General features: G+C 40.9%; 1 long non-coding RNA gene and 1 pseudogene across 1 annotated transcript; both read left to right on the forward strand.

Annotated features, from left to right (window-relative positions):
* Window positions 1-3,097: 3,097 nt before the first annotated feature.
* Window positions 3,098-3,931, forward strand: LOC103627417 (uncharacterized). The gene is made up of 3 exons (XR_553593.2): window positions 3,098-3,457; window positions 3,565-3,580; window positions 3,914-3,931. It is a non-coding gene; the product is annotated as an uncharacterized lncRNA (long non-coding RNA).
* A 401-nt stretch (window positions 3,932-4,332) lies between these two features.
* On the forward strand, window positions 4,333-6,509 carry LOC103628756 (transcription factor MYB3R-1-like; annotated as a pseudogene).
* The last annotated feature ends 14,081 nt before the right edge of the window (window positions 6,510-20,590 follow it).

Below are 20,590 nucleotides of genomic sequence, written 5' to 3' on the forward strand. Positions count from 1 at the left end.
AGGAAGAATTTATGAAGCTCAAACAATATGGAGATACTGTCACTCAGTATCTCAACAAATTCAAACACTTGTCCTAGTATGCCATCGATCAGGTCAACACTAATCTGAAGAAGAAGAAGAATTGTTTTATGAGAGGCCTCAATGACCGGTTGCAACGGAAAATGGCCACTTGTCTCGACCTTACTTACGTAGGGCTGTCAGCACGGCGCTGGCAGTTGAAGCCAAATATGCAGGCCCCGGAAAATCAAAGGGCTATGAAGGCGATAGGCCCAATCAGGGGCCTGAGAAAAGACAAATGTTGGTAATCCGACCTTTTAATCAGAGTCATTCTTCACCATGTCCACCCTCCTACCCTTTCAAACAACCGGTCTTTATCCATCCTGCCATTGCCCCCACCTCAACAAATCAGCCGGGTGCCCCTGGTACTCGTTTCCACACCCTCCCAAGCTCTTCAACATGCTGCTTTAATTGTGGAAAGTCCAAACATTTTATCAAGGACTGTCCGTATCTGAAGCAGAACAGATCAAATAATCATCAGAGTTCTGGGAGTTCCGCTCAAGGCAAGGGAAATGTGGCGAACAATACCGCGGGCAAAAATATGAAGAAAACTGGGCGGATTTATTATATGCAAGTGGCCAGGACACCGGAAGGAGAACCGGTTATGATGGGTACGTTTCTCGTGGCCAATCACCACTACAAGAAACTAATAAAAGTTCGTGGGTTAATTTAAGAACGTGGGTACCGACGTTCTTAATTGAGTTATGTTCGTGGGTTAATTTAAAAACGTGGGTACCCACATTCTTATATTAAATTCGTGGGCTCATGGGAAAACCGTCGAACTTATAGTATTAGGAACGTGAGTACCCACATTCTTAACTTAAATTCGTGGGCCACGTGAACCCCGTCGAACTTAACCTAAAACCTAAATTTCTGAAAACCCGCGCGGCTGTATTCTCTTCGCTGTTGAGACCGCGCGCGTGCGCCCGAACGAAGCTACCCGCAACCTCGCCGAGCGCGCCCGCCGCCACAACCCCGCGCGGCGCCGGCAAATTTGTAGGGTCCGTGTCCAAATAGCCAGTTCACCCGTTCCTTATCTTCCGTCGTTCAGCCGGCGTCCTCTCTCTCTCTCTCTCATGGCGACGACTGGGTGACCTCCCCGCCCCCGCCGCTCTACACCAGGTGCCCAGGTCTTCCTCGGGCCCTTCACCGAAGAGCAGCCAACAGGTATGCGCACCCCTTCTCTTCCCTTCCCGCTGTGTGAAGCTGAGGACCCAAACCCTAGCTGACACTGTTTTGGCTATTTGCGTTTGGATCGGATTTAATTTCAGGTGTATACATGTAGTATTATGCTTTCAAACTTGATTTTCTTGCAAAATAAAAACATGGGTCCGCTCATCTCCCCTACTAGGTTCGCCTGGCATATGTAGGAATTTTAGCTATCTTTTAGCCGATTGAATCAACTTCTAGAATCACTACATAAACTTGTATTCGTTGAGATTTACTTCTTTAGGTTGGTGACATATTTTGCCAGATTACTGGGTATATTGTCAGCTATATTAGTTTACTAATGGATTTTGCCTTTTCTTGGTGGTAGCTTTAACTGCGATTTCGGTTGTTTGTTTCGTTTCTATCAGATATTAATAATCTAACATGGTGTGCAGCTTAGGTTAAAATCAAAACAAAAATTGTCGGGCGGATAATACAAGGCCTAAGGCTTGTTCACTGCAGCTAGAAGCATTATGATTTTTTAAGTGTTTATTGAGTTGTAGTTTTTCTTTGATCAAGGTTGGGGGTGACCGCTGCGTTCATTCTGCAGCCGCTCGAGAGGAAGCAGCCGTGGTCCGTGGAGATGGGTCAACATTATGATTTTTAAGTGTTTATTGAGTTGTAGTTTTTCTTTGATCAAGGTTCCAAATAAGCATTTGTTTATAGTAAAAACTCAAATTCGAATATGTTTGCAAAAAAGGGTGTTCCCTTGCTTACTTGGAATAAACCTGACGTTGAAGCTTTGGTTGACTTATTAAGTTACAAGCAGAATTGGGAACCATCTTATATTCGCCAAAGCATGCTCCCTATGTTATCAACCATATACTTAAGAGAGGTGGCATCATCTCCATCTACACCATTGCTCCTTTGTGACCAATATGAATTTGATTCAATTCAACGGATTAAGATAAGGCACGGTCACCCGTATTACTTGGTAAAATGGAAGAGAGCTACCCGTGGTATGAATTCTATTATGTCTAGCAACAAGCCAGTAATGGAGGGAGAGACAATTAGTGAGGTAGTGTTGTTGGATGAAGACGACGATTTGGATGCAGTGGTTTGCGAGTCTCCTGAGTTATTAGACGAACCTGATGTCCCGCAAGTGCTTATTGATGATGGCTGCTGCTTTGTATTGACGGATGAAGACATTCAACTTGTTGGTGCTGCTTTTCCTAAGGAAACAGCAAGGTTTCAGGAAGAACAGGTGTGCACTGGTTGCTTTCTTCCTATGATAGTTGAAATATGCATGACTCTTAGTCACTTACAGGACAACTTTAAGACTTTGAAATATGCATTTAGTTTATCAGAAAACATATAACCAAGTTTCAGTTCAATCTTTGTGCATTTAATTTTAAGTGGAGATTCAGTTTTCTGTTTTCACTTATTAATCTATACTTTGAAGAACTTACTAGACAATTTCAGAATGACCCTTCTATTTATTGCAGTAACTTGATGATTGGCCTAACAATAATTTTCTCATTCGGATAAAAGTAAAGTGCTGAATGCCTAGAATTGATTATTTGTAGGATCATGACACCATGGTTCCTGTAGGTTGCAAAATTCTCTTGTAACCCATCCATATGTGCACCCCAACTTGAAGCAGTTCAAATGATTACAAGTTTTCGTCTTAAAACACTTTGTTCATTCAAATGCTCTAAGTTGATGTTTGAGGTTCAGCATATTTTTTAGATTTGTTTGCCAGCCAACATCTTTTGCTCTATGTAAAAACTTTCATCATTGACGATAAATAAACTTAAAAAATGGTTGCAACTAAATATGATATAGGATAGCCACATAAGAAAGCAATATGTTCAATTGCTGCGATCTGCAATATAATTGGAGTTGAACAAAAGCTTCTGGTTAAAGATCAGCTTGTGACAAATGTTGATAAGTTGTCTGTGTGTTTTTCCCTCCCCTTTTGTGGGACATTGGTTGATTTTTAGAATCCAGGAAGAATAGCAGTATGTCAATGGTATCCATTAAATTTCTTGTTTGCGAACTTTGATTTTCTAAAAATGCTACATTTTTTTATATTTTGATTTGTGTTTTATCGGCAATATGCAGGTACCCTATTCCTCCCTTTGATTTTTCTGTCAAGGGTGTTACATCAATCTCATCTGATGTCCATAAGTACGGATTAGCACCAAAAGGCACAAGCATTGTCCTGTACAGAAATCATGAAATTAGAAAGGTAAGAAGAACCATGGTATATCTGTCTTTACTTTACTCGACCAAATTCTAACATTTTCCTGTCAATATGATTCACTCTGGCATCTTGGATATCACCAACAAATTCAGCATCAGTTTGTTGCTGGTAAGTTCTTCCTCTTCTTCAAAAATAAAATGAAACTTTCTTTAATGAGCTTATGTCTTTTTAACTTTTGTTTGTACTAAAGTCATACCATCGTTTCTATTATGTAAAACACATAAATTTAACAGCTTAGCAGGTATGAACATGTTGGAAATATAGCTGGAAGAACTGTTAGCTGTATTTTTTTAAACGATCTGGAGAAGTTGGATATGCTTCCTCTATCCGTGGAAGTAGTATTTGGTTATTGAAGTCCTTGGTTATCTTAACTTGTTGGAGTCTTCTTCAAAAGTTTGAATATCGATTTACAATTGCATTTGTGTTTCCTTGTTTGTTCAGTTACTGAGTGGACCGGTGGACTTTACGTTTCTCCCACTATTGCTGTCAGCAGGCCAGGTGGATTGATAGCGGGAGCTTGGGCTGCTATGATGTCTCTCGGACTGAATGGTGACAAACTTATTCTGAAATTCCATCAGTGTGTAGTGGTGGCTTAGAACCAAATAGTACTTGTGATGTATACCATCGCTTTTCTTGCTTCCAGGCTACTTGGACAGTACAAGCCGTATCATGGATGTTTCGAAGAAAATACAAAGAGGGTAAACTTGTTTTCTTATTATATATGTCTGCACACTGAACTATGACTAAAAGACATAAGACAAATTCTGACTGTAGCTATGTTTTACCCATATTTGTTATTTATTTATGGTAACTTCTTAAAATTGAAGTAGTATTCACGTAGATATTTGTTTTCTACTAGTATGACAACTAAAGAGCGAAAGACTTTGAAGGGCACAGAGTCTTCAGCTCCTTCTGTTCCTCCTGATGGAGGAGTCAGCAAGGAACCTAAAAAGGGGGGAGATTACCCAATGGGTGAATTTCTATCCGCTTATTAGAACCACTCATTAGGTTTTACGATATGCATATTCCTTCTTAATTCTTATACATGTTTGTTTATCTCTGGCTTCAGGAGGACAACTGGTCCAGCACGCCGCTCATCCAAGGGCAACTGGACTCTAGAAGAGGTAAAGTTGGCACTCTGGTTTCCTAAATTCGTTAATAGCATGCATTTTCAGTACAACATTTGAATAATGAAGTAAATAACCTATCATAGGTAGCTTTGTTGAATGCTATGCTAAACATCCATTCTCAATAATATAGTCTTTTTTCTCGACATAGCAACAGATAAATATCATATAGATATATAACTTTTCAGTTTTCACCATACTCTCTTCTACTGTAGTTGATACTATAGTTAATAGTAGGTAGGGATTGCTGTTCTGATTCTCTTGTTGCATTTATTTTCATTTGCATCAAACATTACATATAGTAACACTGTTCAGTGACATGCCTACATCAGCACCAAAGATTTATTTGATGGCAATGTTCTTTTTATATGCTAAGCATTGCATGATGAAACCGTGTCAAAGATGGCCTTATATGTGATTAGATTATATTTTGCCTATCTACTGGTGTGGTTTGATGGGCACAACTACTCAATTGTAGGATGACATACTTCGCAAAGCTGTTGAAACCTACAAGGGAAAAAATTGGAAAAAGATAGGTACATTCTTTAGCTAATACAAAGTTCATATGTTCTCTGTTCTCAATTTATGTAGAACAGGCTGTTGATTTCTTTTTGAAGCATCATATATCCAAATATAAACTGACCATGTACAATGATACTTACTTATTTTGCTTGCTAACATGCATCTTGTTTTCTTGCGATTTGCATTACAAGTCTTGATCTAAAAAATGTAGTGTTTTATTATGGAATGTAGTACCACCTTTTTTTAGAACTGTCAACTTAGTTTGATGCACTAGCTTGAAGCTAAAACTTTAGCACCAACTAAAGGCCTAAATAGATGTGGCTATCTTGTTAATGTTTATGATGTAATAATTTCAATATGTTAGATAAAGAATTGCCCCTGATGCTCATAAATTATGCACATGCTACATACCTTTATTTTTATTTTGTTGTTATCGCATAACTCTGTTTTATCACGTATATACTTCAAGAAATTGAAATTAGGTGCATAAAACATTATTTGAATCTTGTGGTTGTATCATTTCTGCTCATGTCAATGACTGTACATCGTTCTTAATTGCTTACAATAATGTCACTCGGTTATTTTCATGCTACTATTCCATCCTTTTCCACTTGCTTATCAATGAGAATCTTTATGTGAAACTAATGCTTAATGAACTACTTCATTTTCCATAGCTGAATGTTTTCCAGGTAGGACTGATGTTCAATGTTTGCATAGATGGCAGAAGGTTTTGAACCCTGAACTTGTTAAAGGGCCTTGGTCGAAAGAAGTAAGCTCTACATTTTTCTGTTTGGTGTTTATTTCATTTTCTTGAAACAAACTGATGTCATTTAGGCTATTTTACTGAATTATATAATATGCCACATGATTATTTTATTATTTTTTCATGAAGATGAGATCATTACTCAGATGGGAAATAAACTTGGGCCAAAGAAATGGTCGACCATTGCCCAAGCTCTTCCTGGACGTATTGGAAAGCAATGTCGGGAAAGGTATGCCATGAAATATATGTGTAGTATTGTTACATGATGACATCAAGTGTTGGGTAAATATTTATTAATTTGTGGTTTGGTTTCTATGGAAAATAGGAGTCATGATTTTGTGCATTTGATCGGAGTACCACATTAACTAGAGGAAACTTTTGTTTTTCAGAATTACAATATAACCTTTTGAGTAAGTGTGCAGATTAGGTCTTAAAAAGGGATTGCGATTAAGATTTTATTGCCAGAGCCTGAGCTGTAGAATTTTCCATTTACACACGTGGTTGTACATGGGGTAAACTTGCAGGAATATTACTTGGTGATCCTATAAGATACACATGCTGTGAACCCTGATTTGTTTTAGCTGCTTTTGTTCGTTTTTGTAGGATTCCGGCTCTCATCAAGTGACTCCTCCCCCTCACATTGACTTTGCGAACAGATGTCTCAATTCTAGTGGTGGAGCTACGAACAACAATCCGATGTCCTGATCGAGAGCGATGGAGTTAATATTTGAACTTGTGTGTTTGAACTTGTGAACTAAAAATGTGAACTATGAATGTGAACTTGTGTGAATTTGTGAACTTATGTATTTGGACTTATGTGAATTATTTGTGAACTTATATATTTGGACTTGTATGAATTTGTGATATAAACATATATCAATGTGTTTGAAATCTGTATTGTATGTGATATATTGTGTTGCATGTGATATTATGTGTGTCTAATTTTTCATTTTTGTATTTTTATTTTTTTCTAGAAAAGGGTTAAGAACGTGAGTACCCACGTTCTTAAGATTAAGAACGTGGGTACCGTCGAACTTATTGTACAGTCCTTGCAGACCCACGCAGGGTTAAGAACGTGGGTACCCACGTTCTTAAGGTTAAGAACGAGGGTACCGTCGAACTTATTGTGCAGTCCGCAGATCTCCACAGGACACATAAGTTCGACGGCCACATGACCCCGTCGAACTTAACCTTAAGAACGTGGGTGCCGTCGAACTTATGGGAAAAAATTCGACGGCCCCCGTCGAACTTAAAAACGCACGTTCTTAATATTAAGTTCGACGGTACCCACGTTCTTAATGTTAAGTTCGACGGTACCCACGTTCTTAAGGTTAAGTTCGACGGCCCCGTCGAACTTACTTCTCTAAGTTCGTCCAAAAATCGCCGTCGGCTATATTCGTCGGTAAACCCACGTTCTTACGGTAAGTTCGACGGCTTATTACATTAAGTTCGACGGTTTTTCACCCACGTTCTTTAACCAGTTTCCTGTAGTGCACCCTGCAGTTATTCTTTTTGATTCTGGTGCTTCACATACATTCATAAGCAAGAAGTTTGTGGAGCAACATTGCATTCCATACAATGAATCAAGGGAAGGGTTTATAATTCATTCGCCTAGGGAACAAATATTCACTAAAGAGGTGGCTTTCCATGTGCCTATAACATTGGCTAAATGGGACTTTCCTACAAACATGATTATTCTAAAAGGCCAAGATATAGATGTAATTTTGGGCATGAATTGGTTAGCCCAGCATAAAGCAATCCTCAACACTGATCTGAGAACCATTAGGTTGAGTTATGGCCAAGAAGAGGTTCTCTTGTCCATCCTCGTAGCTATTCCAGCTAAACCATGTGGCAGAGTATATGAAGCCATCATACCGGAGATCCAAGATATTCCGGTAGTATGTGAATTCCCGGACGTCTTTCCAAAAGATCTGCCTGGATTGCCTCCAGAGAGAGATGTAGAATTTGTGATTGAGTTGAAGCCCGGTACGGCTCCTATTTCTAGAAGGTCGTACCGAATGCCTTCGAATGAATTGGCAGAACTCAAGACCCAATTATAAGATCTACTAGAAAAAGGATTCATCCGACCAAGCTCATCACCTTGGGGTTGTCTAGCCATCTTTGTCAAGAAGAAGGACCAAACACTTCGGATGTGCGTGGATTATAGACCCCTTAATGAGGTCACCATTAAGAATAAGTACCCTCTTCCCCGGATTGACATCCTATTTGATCAACTTACCGGAGCTCGGGTATTTTCCAAGATTGACCTCAGGTCGGGTTATCATAAGATCTGTATCCGAGCCAAAGTTATACCCAAGACCACATTGACTACGCGGTATGGATTATTTGAATACTTGGTTATGTCTTTCGGACTAACAAATGCTCCTGCTCACTTCACATATCTTATGAACTCGGTATTCATGCCCGAGTTGGATAAATTCGTGGTGGTATTCATTGATGATATATTGATATATTCTAAGAATGAAGAGGAGCATGCTCGACATTTGCGAATCATATTAACGCGCTTAAGGGAATACCAATTATATGCTAAGTTCAGTAAGTGCGCATTCTGGCTGCAGGAGATCCAATTTCTGGGACATGTATTATCTGCCAAAGGGATTGCGGTGGATCCCAGCAAAGTCAAGGATATTTTGGAGTGGAAACCCCAACCACTGTACATCAAGTCCAAAGTTTCCTTGAACTGGCTGGTTATTACCGCCGATTCATTCTAGATTTTTCCAAGCTTGTGAAACCAATCACAAGTTTATTGAAGAATGATACTAAATTTAATTGGTCTTCAAGATGTAATGAAGCCTTTGAGCAGCTGAAAGTATTATTGACCACTGCTCCGGTATTAGCTCAACCGAACATTGAAAAGCCCTTTTATGTGTATTGTGACGCATCAGGCAGTGGTCTAGGCTGTGTTCTAATGCAAGAAGGCCGAGTAATAGCTTATGCTTCAAGGCAGTTGCGCCGGCATGAGGAACATTATCCAACTCATGACCTAGAGTTAGCTGCTGTGGTTCATGCCCAAAAAATATGGCGTCATTATCTGCTGGGGAATATCTATCATATCTATACAGATCATAAAAGCTTGAAGTATATCTTTACCCAGTCAGAGTTGAATATGAGACAGAGGAGATGGCTTGAGCTTATTAAGGATTATGAACTAGAGATTCACTATCACCCAGACAAGGCTAATGTAGTGGCAGATGCGTTAAGTCGCAAGGCTTCCTGCCATTGTCTGACGATGAAGACTTCTGACATTACGTTATGCCAAGAAATGGATAAGATGAACCTGGGAATGATTCAACATGGAACATCAAATCACTTGAAGCTTGAGTCAGTCCTCCTGCAAAGAATAATTGATGCCCACAGAAATGATGAGGGAATGAAGCACATTCATGAGAAAATGCAGGCCGGTAAAGTCAACTGTTTCAGAAAAGATGATCAAGGTGTTGTATGGTTTAACAACCGCATAGTTGTGCCTAAAAATAATGAGATCCGCCAGCAAATTCTAGATGAAGCACATCTTAGTCGCTATTTTATTCATCCCGGAAGCACTAAGATGTATCATGATCTAAAATAACATTATTGGTGGACAAAGATGAAGATTGAAATTGCAGGCTATGTGGCAAGGTGTGACACTTGCAGATGTGTCAAAGCCATACATATGAAGACTACCGGTCCATTGCAATCTTTGCCTATCCCTACATGGAAATGGGAGAATATAAGCATGGACTTTATTGTGGGATTGCCCAGGACAGCAAAAGGATATGATTCTATTTGGGTTATAGTTGATCGACTTACCAAGATAGCCCATTTTCTGCCAGTCAAAACAGATCATCCGGTTGCTGTCTATGCCCAATTATACATTGCTCGTATTCTTAGCCTGCATGGGGTTCCAAAGACTATTGTGTTGGATCGTGGACCGCAATTTGTAGCCAAGTTTTGGGAAGCACTTCATAAATCCCTGGGTACCAAGTTGCTTCACAGTTCGGCCTACCATCCCCAAACTAGTGGGCAGACTGAGAGGGTAAATCAGATACTTGAAGATATGTTGCGAGCATGTGTTTTGGAATTCCCACAGAAATGGGATGATTGTTTACCATTAGCGGAGTTCTCGTACAATAATAGCTATCAAGAAAGCATCAAAATGGCACCCTTTGAAGCTTTGTATGGGCGACGGTGTCGTACTCCGTTAAACTGGTCTGAACCAGGTGAAAGAAGTTTCTTCAGGCCAGATATGGTAAAGGAGACAGAAGAGAAAGTTCAACGGATAATTCATAATTTGAAAGAAGCTCAAGCTCGTCAAAAGAGTTATGCAGATAAGCGACGACAGCCCTTGTACTTTCAAGTTGAAGATTATGTCTACCTGAAAGTTTCACCAATGAAGGGTGTATCACGTTTCGGGATAAAGGGGAAGCTTGCACCCTAGTACATTGGTCCTTTTCCTATCCTTGAGAGATATGGACCAGTGGCATACCGACTCCAGTTACCCGAAACATTGTCTGATGTACATAATGTGTTCCACGTGTCTCAATTGAAGAAGTGTCTTCGGGTTCCCGATCGAACCATTGAAGTAACAGATGTTGCCTTAGAACCAGACTTGACATATTCTGAACATCCTATTCGAGTCTTGGATCAAAAGGACAGGATTACCTGAAGGAAAACTCTCACATTTTATAAGATACAGTGGAACCAACACACAGAAGATGAAGCTACTTGGGAAACTCAAGACTTTTTAGACAAGAATTTCCTAGGCTTTTTAGCTTTGTGTAAATTGTAAAGATGTGTACATTTGTTATAGGGGAATGAACCCCATATCACCCCTGTCTTGTACCAAAAATAAGGAAATAAAAGTATGACACATTTCCTTTTCCATTACTTACCCTAGACTTTTAATCTCGGGACGAGATTCTTTTATGGGGGGAAGGATGTAACACCCCTGGTGTTACTGCCACTAAAACTTGAGCATGATATCATAAGCATTGGCATATCATGTGTTTGTTACACCTAGAATGCTTTCACTAGGCAAAAAATTCAAACAAGTTGTGTAGATATGACTGGTTGTGGGTAAAACCCTAGAATAGGGTACTTAACCCTAAACCGGACTCAGAAAGAGTAAACAAAGCCTAATAAGAGAAAACTTCAAAACACATTATGAATAGTCATAAAATGTCACCATGAATAGACTAAAGTGGCATCCAAACCCTAGAAGTACCAAAAACCCTAAATAGACCCCTGGAAAACCCTAGGATGAAACCCTAGGGGGTTCTCTGTAAAAGTGTGCACATTTTTGGACCTAAGTGCAAAAACCATGAAGTTAGGATACCTTAACTCATATGTTTCACATGTACGTGGATTTGCAAATTAAACCTTGAGATTTGGACTTATTTGCAAAAGTCCCACTTAAACTCTATTGAGTTAAGTCTGAATTTCAGTGAATTGGCTTAACTTTGAAGCCCTATATCTTCCAAATTATGAAGATTTTGCCCTAGGTAAACCCATCAAGTTTGTAAAGCTATGTAAGGAGAACAACTTTGCTATAGGAATTAAACCATGGTCACATGAAAAATTTGGAGAAAAATGTGCCCAAAGTCAAGCTGTCAGACTGCTTTAAGTCTGAATTCAGACTGACAGTGAGATTAGGCAATCTTTGAGCTTGGATTTGATTGTGATTTAGTCATTATTTGGCTATGATTGCTATAGCAAGATTGTAGCTGGATCATCGGACAACAACTTTGCTACTGGCAGATCAATAAGTTGTCATGTAAAAACCTAAGATCTAAGCCCTGCAAAGTGGTCTATCAGGTGCACTGAATAGGGACTCCATGGTACAGTAACTGAACAAGATTCCAAGTTCATCCCCCTTCGCCGCCGGTGAACGTCGCACCGTGATTCACGCAAGCCGCTGCGATTCGTGCGCTATGACATGCGGATAACTGTGGGCGAGTAAAGATCTTGGCGCCTGGATCGACTCGGGCTCGGTCACAGCTAAGCTCACCGTACCCACTTGCTCGTCGAATCGGTCAGATAGACCTCACCGCCGTTGGCCGATTACCGTCGTGCGCCACGTGCTAAAGAGCTTGACCACGTCGCAGTGAATCACATCGTGCATGCCCGGTGATCGCCTGGGAGCTTGCCACGGTGAAAGCCACTAATCCCGAGCGCCAGTAACTTTCTTCCTCTCCGGCCGCCAGCACATCTTCACGAAATTGGACGCCACCACTGTGGAAGCCTATAAATTGCTGACCCCGCCTGCTCCGCTATGTAATTGTGCAACCAGAGAAGCAACCCGTGCCTCGAATCATCCACTAGAACTCCCTAGTTTGGGATTTCCCCCAAATCACTCAAGAACACCGAGCGGTGTGACCTCGCTGTGGTCAGCTCATCTCAGGTCCGCTCATAGCCTCTTCCCTCTCGTTTTAGTGTTCTTGTGTGCCCTGATGCTCCTCGACCAACTCGATTGAGCTAAGCTACCTTAGATCACCGGGAACGCGTTGGTTTGGCCGTTGATCATACGGTCACCATGGACAGAGCAGGTTAGAGCGTCGTTCGTGAAATTAGTAGAGGGGAAATGATTGTTACGCCTTGAATTTGGTTTCAACTGAAGTAGAGCACCCGTCATCAAGTAATCCGGCCGGTACAAGCTCACCATAGCTCGGCCCTGCGCTGTTCGCCGTCGTGGACTTCGGGCGGTGAAGAAATAGAACTCGGGGGATGTTTTTGTAACGTGTGAGTGACACATGGAAATAGCGCCGTGACTCGTTTCCAATTATTCAAACTGATAAGGGCCTTTCTGCAAAACCAGCAGCGCGGGCGCGCACGGGCATGCATTCGCCAGTAAATGGGCTGACCCAGGCCAGTTTAAGCCCAATCCTGTAGCATGTTTTCCTTTTTCTTTTTCTTCTGGACTTTGAGAATTTCCAGAAAATTTTAAAAAAATGCTAAAAATGCCAAACCAATTTTACTAGGCTCCGGATTTTCTATAGTATTTAATAAAAATAGTTTCATGATTTTTAGTTCCAATAGGGAATTTTGGGGCATTTAAAATAGCCAAAATCCATACTTCTGGAATTTTATAGAGTAATTTATAATCCCAAAATTCACCAAAATTTTTAGACAAGCTTTAAGTAATATTTAGAAGCCTTGGGTAAAGTTTGGTTTGATTTGGACCATGTTTGATACTTAGAACCCAAAACCCTAGCCCCCTGCCCTATGAACTTCACTATAGACTCCGAAAACCTTAGTTTCTCGGAGATCCGTGAAGGAAAGTTATATTCAAGACATTAGATAATAAACTTTTATTATCTTTGCATTTTCATGAGCATTACATGAGCATTCATGATTATATATGGCTATATCTAGAATACGAGGAGGAAATAGAAGTTGAAGAAGCGAGGACTTCACCACCACCACCTAAAGAACCTCAGGCAGGAAACTGCTTTTACTTTGATATCTGTGGAATAGAGCCTGATTCACCTATCACTCAAGGCAAGCCCCGGTGCATTTGCCACCCCCCTTGTTATTTTAAAATCTTTCTCACTTACATGATGCATTAAGTGATAGGAGTTGTGTGCTAAACCAGTTGCTGCATTTCCTTCCTTGGATTTGATTACTTCTCCTTAATCCCCTATTTTACAAAAAGGTTTTTCTTATGCTTAGCATTGCTCTAGAAAAACAAAATGTTTTGTTTTGATAAAAGATGATGCTTCAAAGTGAGTGGGATGTTTTCAAAAACAAAACTTGATGGTGGATCCATCATGGCCATGATGGGTTCAACATCGGAAAAGATGTACCTCTGCCAGGTACCAGACTTTGGGTGAAATGATCAAGCTGAGACCGGGTGGGTGACTTGCACGAGAAGAGAGTCTCGGTGTAGTGTCTCCGTCTGAGTCGATTAAGGACCTTCTCGATGTAGGCCTGCTGACCGAGGACCCTTTAATTGGTCACATGCCTCATCATGGGTAAGCTTTGCCTTGAGCAGACTAATACCAGAATAAGATAACATGCAATGGGAGTGGAGAGATGGCGAGAGTAGCGTGTACCCTCCATGGCAAGAGGCTGGACGATGGTGTATCTGTGCTCTCGGTTGGCGTGAACCTGATCTGGTCTTAAGAACCCCGGTGGCGAGTTGACATATGCAAGGGTTAAGTGCTACATATGTCGTGTGATTGGAGATCCTCAGCTGAGTATAATCGATTCGAATCGCCATAACTTCACGGACATGAAGACTTGGTCACTGACTTACACGTAGCATTCCAGTGAATAAGAAGGGTTGAAAAGAAATTGGCTAGTATAGGTCAAGTGATTGAATTAGGGTAGAAAGAACCCTAGATACAGGTAACTTTACTTAACCTGACAAATAAAACTGGATTTTTAAGGATCCACTATTAGTAAGCATTTCTGCAAACAGAGTCTTTGATTATTGATAAGCCATACCTTGACTCCTAAAGGCCAGCATATCCTTGAGAGTCTTTTATTTTGACGGGTAAGACTTGCGAAAGTACATTTCGTACTCAGGGCTTTGTCCCATGTTGTTTTAGGTGATGAAGTAGCAAACTTTTGTTGCTTCTGTTCCAAGGTGGTACCAAAAGAAGAAAATCAAGACTGAAGCTGCGGGAGGAAAGGTCCTCCGTTAAGAAAAACTTTTTACTGTTTATCGGGAGGGATTTTTGCCTCCCAGGTTATGTAATAATAATACTCAGCACTGTTATATTTGGTTCTGGTCTGTAATAATACAACTCTTTCTTACTTTAATATAAGGTAAGTTATTGTAATTGCTTCCGCATTTTCGTACCTCCGATGTATTGTAATATCTGCGTGACGGGTGAAACGCTCTTAGGCAAGGTAAGAAATTCAGATACCAAACTTGTCAAGTGATCAGGTGCACCTGCAGGGTTGTCTGAGGTCCATTGGACAAGGACAACTGTAGGTGGGCCTAATGACTTGGGAGGTTCTATCACAGCCTCCTCCATCGGCGGTGAGCACTTTTCCCTTCCCAAGCCACGGCTATCGCTGCTTCCCACTATTACGGTGGCGTCCAATACGTATAGGAGATGTGGGCTGCTACGTAAGGAAGAAGACAACACGTGAACCGTTGATCTCTGCACTAGCGATCGGGATCAAATCCATCACTGGGACACCTCGGCCGTCGGATTTTCGATGGACGACTCCGATTAGTGGATCGCATACCCCCTTCGCTCATTGAATCCAGGCCATTAGATCTTGATCCACCGGACCATATGTGGTGCTGGTTCATTAAATACCGGATCCGATCTGGACCCCAGATTTCAGATCGGATAGCCAGGATCTCTGCGTACCCCTTTGGCTAACACATTTGCTAAAGAACCCCTCTAGGATTTATAAAATAACCCGCCGTCCATTACAGTTGTACACTGTGTCTTGAGATTCTTACCCCGAGGCCCCTGTGTTATCTGTAAATAGTGCACCCAGTCCAGGGAATTATAAAATTCAGAAAAAGTGATTAGAAAATGATTTTTAATGAGAAAATAAATGCTAGAATTTGTGTAATTCATAGAAAATTCATATGATGTCCAAATTAGTCCATTCCAATTGCTATAATTTTGCAATATTATTGTTTATCATTTAGTACCACTATTTTCACATGAAAGTAATGTTAAAATTTATATCCTATTTAATCTTGTACAAAACACATTGAGTCGTGAGAAACTCATAACTTAAAATCTATAACTCTGATTTGATTCGTTCCAGTTGCGTTAGCTTCATATGAATATTTACTATGCAATAACAACATTTATTGTACCATGTCTCATTATTTTATAATTAGATCTGTATTTAACTGATGTTGGTTAGTCTGGTTAAACTGCTTATCATTATAGACTACTAGAATATGATCTATGGTGAATTTATAACTTAGATTAAAGTTGAGATAATTATTTATAGAATAACCTCTTATATGATTTATATTAACTAATTTATAATATAGTTTAACATTTTAATCACATAAATCCTCTATAAAATCATAACTCCTTAACCGTAACTCCGATTTTAGTGGTTCTTGTTCCCACGATCTCGTAGCAACGCATAGATTATTATTATGCAGTTTATTCTTATGTTTGGTGTGATGTTAATTTTGTATATATACTGTTTGTCTGTATTGCTACGACTAGCGGTGAGGTCACGAGGATCTGAAGAATCACCCTGGTAACTGGAATCTCAAGTGCCAGGCAAGTTGTGCCCTTGACCACTTTTATTACTCAATAATGTTCTTTATTATCACTATTCAATGCATAGGTTTAATTTTGATGGGACCCAATAGGTCACCCTAGTCTATTTATCCATTTTACCTTGTTATCCCTGAATCACATGGGTAGTTTTGCTATTGCTTTACATGGTTTTGGTATAATATTTCATTATATCCATGTTCCAATTATTTTGTTATTCTATTTATGTTCATGTCAAGATCATTAATGTTAATTGGAAAATGGAGCTTAACTTGAGAAACACGTGCCACCACAAGGGTGGAATGGGACGCCCTTGGCTGACTAATTAGGAAAGTAGTGGAAGACTACCTTAAGGGGCAAGGGCAGTAGGGGAGTTGCATGCAGGGAGGTTCTCGGGTTGATTTTTCTGCGATGGCGGTCAGACGAGGGATTCTTGCAAGTGCTCTTCCCATAAACTGTAGCGGGTTTTTGGAAGCTAGTGGAACTTTGTAAAGGCCTCGTAGTGGATCCCTAGCCATTCACCTCGGTAGTGTCTAAGGGCCTTGTAAACCCTGGCGACATGGGATACACGATTTGTGGGTACAGGGTACAACCTCTGCAGAGTGTAAAACTGGTATACTAGCTGAGCTCACGGTCATGAGCAGCTCATGACTCTCGCATGATTAAATTATGGAACTTAAATTCAATTTGTCATTTGCATTTGCATGGGATTACTTATTAATTTTGATCTATTATTTATTATGGTTTGGTATTTACTTACACTTAGTAACTGCTAATAATATTTTGACCAACTTATAAAAGCAATGCCCAGCTTCAACCTTTATTTTGTTGATCGGCCTTACACTTCACATGAACTCCCACCTTTGGTGAGTTCATGCCACATTATTCCCCACAACTTGTTGAGCGATGAACATGTGTGAGCTCACCCTTACTGTCTCACACCCCCATAGGAGAAGAACAGGTGGTTCAAGAGGAGCCACACATCGAGGAGTTCGATTCTAGGTGGCATCTCCCAGTTAACTTTCTGGTGCCAAGGATGGATTTTAGATCCTTTTATATTTATTATTTATTTTGTAAGACTTCCGCTATGTAATAAATACTCTGATTATTGTGACATTTATCTCTATACACTCTGTTATTATATGTGTTGTCTTTTTTGGCGCATGTATGAGATGCACCCTGCTTTGTCCCTTAAAACCGGGTGTGACAAGTTTTTGCCACCTTCGGCAATTCTGGCTCCGGTGGTCCTACTTTTTCCTCTTGGTCTGGCTTCTCGGCTGCCTTTCCTTTAGCTTCGACAGTATGTTTTGACGCTTCGGCCGATCCGGTTGCAGCAACCTTTGGCACTACAGCCGATTCTTCGGCGCTTCAACCGGCAGGAGCAGGTTGTTCTGCCTTAGTAGTGGAAGATGTCCCTTCACCAAGCTTCGGCACTGTGGCCATTTCAATGTATCTTGGCTAGTGCGTCAAGACCTTGATCTTTTTGCCCTTCGGCACAACAGAGATGGCCGAGGCGGCAGTTTTCCTTTTCTTTCCCTGCTTCCACGAGGGGTAAGTGTAGTCCAGGTACACGAAGCCAATAATGTCAAAAACTATGTTCAACCTTTTCTTGCCTCACCCTCCGAAGGCTAAGGTCATGGCATCATCTTTGGCTCTCGTGTATGCTCCAAGTAACTCATCGCTAGTTGCCTCAACACATGTCAGCCAGTCATCATTTGGCTTGTCAAACTGGTCTCTATATCTGAAGGTGTATTTCAAGTAAACCAAACCACCTTGACTGGACCCGGCAGCAGTCTCCTTCGGCATCTCGCAGTCATTCACAAGTGGCCACACCCTGTAGGCTATGTGCTCCTGAACTAGGTCTCTTGTGCCAATGAAGGCACAAACATTGTTGAAAGCCTTCTGGCATGCTTCGGTATCATTCCCAAGTGCAGTAGCCGGCCTTCTAAGGCCAAAGCGAGAATAGATGGGGCGCTGGATAATCCCATTTATGTCTTCCCTTTCAATCAGATTATTCTTAACATAAAACCATTCCTACATCCAAGCCCCGGGCCACCTTTTTCGAAATGTTGGAACTGGGTAACTTACATCAGAATGAGGAACGAAGCCATAACAACCAAAATTGTTATGATATTGCTCCTTGCCAGTGGCCTTCGTCTCGTACTGTAGTTCGTGCATGTTACAGAAGCACTTTGCGCTTGGTTCTAGCCCTTGGATTCTCACGACCCAAACAAAAATACCCATCCTGATTATAGCTTCGGGAGTAATTTGATGAAGAAAGATCTCAAATGTCTTCAATACTTCAACCAAAAATTTGTTCAATGGGAACCGAAGACCTGCCTTCATAAAGCTTCTGTAAACAACAACTTCATCTTCCTCGGGTGCAGGAGCAGCGCTGTCCCCCCCCCCAACTCTCACAATAGACATGTCATGAAAATATCTTCTCTTCATGGCATCAATCTGACTCTATTTGATGGACGACTTTCCAAAGATGGTATGACTTGGCCGCCAAGGCCGATCTTTGGCATCTTCATTCCCGCTTTCCATATCAAAGTTATCGCTATCATTAGAATCCTTAGACAACCCAGCTAATATTTCATTCGTAATCTTTTCTATGTTTGTTTTTTCCACAGCTTCGTAAAACCCATCTAGAGCAGGCTCCACAATCATCTTCTCCTCAGACATCTTCTTCTCTTCAGACATCTAACGAGCACTTGTGCAAATGACAAAGCTCACAAATCAAGCGAGATCTAACAGCAAGAAATTTCAAGCTTGAAACAATAGCACAAGCAATTGAAAGGCACAACAAATGCTATCGCTGCAGGTTCCTATTTATATGCCTAGCGCATTGCAACTAGGCGGGCCCCATTTGTTGTTGACTTTTGCTATTCTAGCGAAGGGAAAATGTTTTTTCGGACCTTCGGCTAAAGGCCTTCGTTCACGTCGCAATCTAAATTTGTTAGACATAAGAACAAATTAATACTGCGAGGGGCTACTGTTGGGGGCCTTCATCTTCTGAAGGTCCTCAAAAACACAACTAACATGTTTTCCAGTATAGTATACTGTCATAGGAAGCTTCGGCTTTAAGATGAAGGTGCGCATGGTATGAAAAGCGTGATCTGGAAGAAGGATGAACCAGCTCCAAAGCTGTGGCTGGAGAAGCTTCGGCTTAGCACAACGACGGTGGTGGAGGATGAACCGACCTAAAAGGGAAAAGACTGCTTAGTCCTTAACAGCTTGTCTTTTGGCTAACAGTAAATGTCAGGGACATGAATGTAATTTTGCTCGGGCTACGTCTTGTGCCTATAAATAGATGAACAGTAACACCATATTGTTCACGCTGGCTTGTAATCACTCACGCGTCACTCCTGCTTTTTCACCTTCTGTCGAGCCAAAGGTACAAATGTAATTTAAATATTGTTGATGTTTGTTCATGTTTATATAATAAGAATATGAATAGTCTAATGATTTAAAATTTTTATTTATATTCCCTTCACGTTTCATATGTCTTTGTTTACATCCTTGCTGATTGAAATGATGAAGGTACACCCTTTATGACCTTCGTCCGAAGATCATTATATCCTAAGGGAGACAATGTTTCGAAGGACGAAGGTCTTTAACCATTTACACTTGTGTTGCCTTGTTCTTGATTCATAGCATTTGAGAACAAGTGACCAACAGGGCCCTACCCATGATGATATGTGGTATGATGATTTTCACCATGATAACATTGCTTTTGATGATGCTTCTCCCCTAGCCACAGAACTGTAGGCCGTGCCATGGCCACCTTCGTACAAGCCACCACAGCTACTCATGTACTATGGCTACTCAGACTCGAAGCAATTTCTGATGAGCTACGAAGCGACCATATCATCCTATGGTGACAATACGACTGTCATGGCAAAATCATTCGTCATGGCAGTCAGGAGTGTTGCTCAAACTTGGTATTCCTCTCTCAGGCCAGGAACAATTACATCATGGTAGAAGCTTAAGGACATCTTATTCACTAGCTTTCAAGGATTTCAGACGAAGAAGTGACTGCTCAAGCTTTGTTCCAGTGCACACAAGATCATAAAGGATATCTGCAGGCATATGTTCGAAGGTTCTTGCGCCTTAGAGCCCAGGCACCAACGGTGCCAAATGAAATCGTCATTGAGGCAATGATCAAGGGACTTCGCCCAGGTCCAACGACACAATATTTTTCCAGGAAACCTCCTCAAACCCTAGAAAAGCTTCTCCAAAAAATGGATGAGTACATCAGAGCTGATAATGATTTTCGACAAAGAAGTGAGGAAGCCTATAGATACTCTTAGATGACCAGGGGCTTCAGGGGCAGGCTTCATCCAAGACATGTCAGAACAATTCACAATCCCAATCAAAGCAAAGATAGAAACCATCATAATCAAGGGCAGCAGCACAGCTCCCAGACAATAGGGACACAACAGAACTCCTTCAGATCGCTAGCCCAAAGAGGCAGAGGAGGATGAAGCTTCGG

The sequence above is a fragment of the Zea mays genome, chromosome 5, assembly GCF_902167145.1.
Source record: "Zea mays cultivar B73 chromosome 5, Zm-B73-REFERENCE-NAM-5.0, whole genome shotgun sequence".
In the NCBI taxonomy this organism is placed as follows: domain Eukaryota; kingdom Viridiplantae; phylum Streptophyta; class Magnoliopsida; order Poales; family Poaceae; genus Zea; species Zea mays.